The sequence below is a fragment of the Leptonychotes weddellii genome, chromosome 5 (genome assembly GCF_054177405.1).
Source record: "Leptonychotes weddellii isolate Sample4059 chromosome 5, ASM5417740v2, whole genome shotgun sequence".
NCBI lineage: Eukaryota > Metazoa > Chordata > Mammalia > Carnivora > Phocidae > Leptonychotes > Leptonychotes weddellii.
In genome coordinates, this window is record NC_138373.1 from 15086217 (window position 1) to 15088876 (window position 2660).

Sequence of the window (2660 nt, forward strand, 5' to 3'; positions counted from 1 at the left end):
TTAGGTCCCGGCTCCTGACCCAGCTCCCAGCGCTGCGCTCAACACAAGTTCGTGCTCAGTGCAAGCGGGAGCGTCGTTCGAGTCTGAGGGCGAAGGCGGCAGGGAGCCCCCGCAGCGACGCAGGCGGGGCTCTGGCGAGACCGGGGCCGAGCGGGCCCGGGAGGAGGAGCGGTGCTGTGCGCCCTCGGGCAGCCGGGCTGCGCCGCCCCGTCCCTTCGCACGCGCTGCCCGACACGGCGCGGGCCACGGAGCAGGTGCTCGGCCGGTGAGCGCCCGGGGTTCGCCGGGGCTCCGGGAGGAAGGCCGGCTCGCACGCGGCCGCCCGCTTCCCGGCAACCGAGTGCTTCGCCGAGACCCAATCAGCACGCGGCTCCTGGCTTCCGGCCCCGCGCCACCCAATGGCCGTGCACCGGAGGGAGAATGGCGTGAAGCCGGGTGGTGCCATTATCCTTGAGGGCGAAGGGTTTGTGGACCTGGTGCCACGCACTGGGCCCTCCGCAGGGACGTGATGCGCCTGACCCCGGACCACCTGGGCATGATCGAAGGGTCCCAGCGCTCCCCTTCTCCGCATTTTAGCGAAAAGGGGTACCATTCGGCATCGGTCCGGATGCGCCTGTGTTGTTGGGGAGGCTCTTCTCCGCTCGGGTTCAGGAGGCTGTACCCACCCCTGCAGAGGAAGCGCCTTGTCTAGGCTCCATCCTCGCACCCCGCCTGTTGTTGGCCTCTTCTCCTTAGGGTTCGCAGGCCCCAAAGCCGCCTTCGTCTCCTGGAAATGGAAGAAGGAGGTGTGGAGCCTGGAGACCAAACGTCTGCAGGAGGGGGCGAGGCACCCAGGATCTGGGCTAGGTGAGGAGAGTGGGGCTGAGGCGGACTGCAGGCTCTCTTGGGAGCGAGCCAGGGCAGGCCTTTCTTCCCGCAGCCACACCTACACCGCACCCTTCTCTTTAAGGACCCCAATTCCTAAGAATCCGATGAACCTTCTCTTCTAAAATTCTCTTTCCCAGACCTGGAGGCTTCCTTGCGTTCAACGGTAGCGGGTCCCTCTGGCCCCAACTAGAGGTTGGGACGAGGCAGCAGTTGGGGTTTGAGGTCTTTTGCCTTCTTTCCTCTAGGTACTTAGATTATTGCTTCCAATGGAACTTGCCTCAGTTATGGGAATGTTCTATCTGCGCTGTCGAACACAGAAGGCACTAGCCACATGGGGCCATTTAGCACTTGAAATGTGGCTAGTGTGCCCAAGGAAGTGAGTTTTTCCTTCTAATTAACTTAAGCCTAGAGAGTAGGCATGGTGCATTTCTGAGGCCGGAAGTGCACTTGGTTCGCTGGCCTGCCCCTGTTTCTCAGGGCATACCTGCCATGGGAAGCTGCCTAGAGCCCTCTGTAGAATTTAATGACTGCCACCTTTCATTTAGGATGAAAACAGGTGTTTTTGTGTGCTCCAAAGGCACTGAGGTGTGGGGTTTTTTTTGTTTTGTTTTGTTTTGAGAAATGTTTCCACTGAAATGTCCATATGTAAGGTCTTGAACCAGGGAGACGTGCCAGCTTCCCTCTGAAAAAAATTCAACCCTTTTTTATGAGAACGCCCTACAGTTCTGGAGGCCTGCGGTGAGAAGGGATGGGGTGCTCTTTCTGAAAAGCTCCAGCACCAGCTTATCCACGCGTGACAGAGGCCCTAGTGGTGCTGGGGCTGTTCGTGGTGCTTCTTCCACAGGCACCCTAGGCCATTCACAGGTGCACACCCACACCCAGGAAACTACCCCTGCCCAGAATGTGGCATCTGCTTCTCCTGCTCCTCCCTCCTGCTCAGCCACGGGCACATCCACTCTGATGGCACCGAGCGTGGGGAAAGCTCCCAGAGAATGTTTGCCCCGAAAGCCCGCCAGGGGATCCGTTGGGCAAACATGGAGAAGCCAAGGGGCGCCTGGGCGGCTCATTCAGTTAAGTGTCTGACTCTTGATGTCAGCTCAGGTCATGATCTCAGGGTTCTTGGGATCAAGCCGCATGTTGTGCTCTCTGCTCAGCAGGGAGTCTGCTTCTCCCTCTCTCTGTGTGCTTTCTCTCTCTCTCTCTCTCATAAATAAATAAAATCTTAAAAAAAAGAAAAAGAAAAGGTGAGATTCCTTCATTATTCATGGCATGACTTTCTCCCAGGACTAACGCTGCTTGCTGGAGTCTGAGTCTGGGTTCATGGTTCAATGACATTTGAGGCAAAGGTTGGGTTCCAGTTAGTCTATAAGGTGAAGTCCGTGTGTGCTGTAATCGAAGGTTGCACTGCCAGTTACTTCCCTCTCACTGAGCATGAAACAAGGAGAAATTAATCTCAAAGCCTTGCACCCAGCTTAGAGCTGCCAGTGGAATGCAGAGGACATTCTAGGTTCAAATCTCACCTCTGCCTTTACTAACAGGTTTTGGGCAAGCTGCTCAACTGCCTGATAACTGTCCTCCTAAGGACTCTGAAAGGTGAGTTTCTTTTTTCTTTTTTTCTTTAAGTTTTTATTTATTTAAGTAATCTCTACACCCAACATGGGGCTCGAACTCACGACCCCGAGATCAAGAGTTGCACACTCCTCCGACTGAGCCAGCCCGGTGCCCCTGGAAGGTGAGTTTCTTTTTTCTTTTTTCTTTTTTTTTTAAAGATTTTATTTATTTATTTGAGAGAG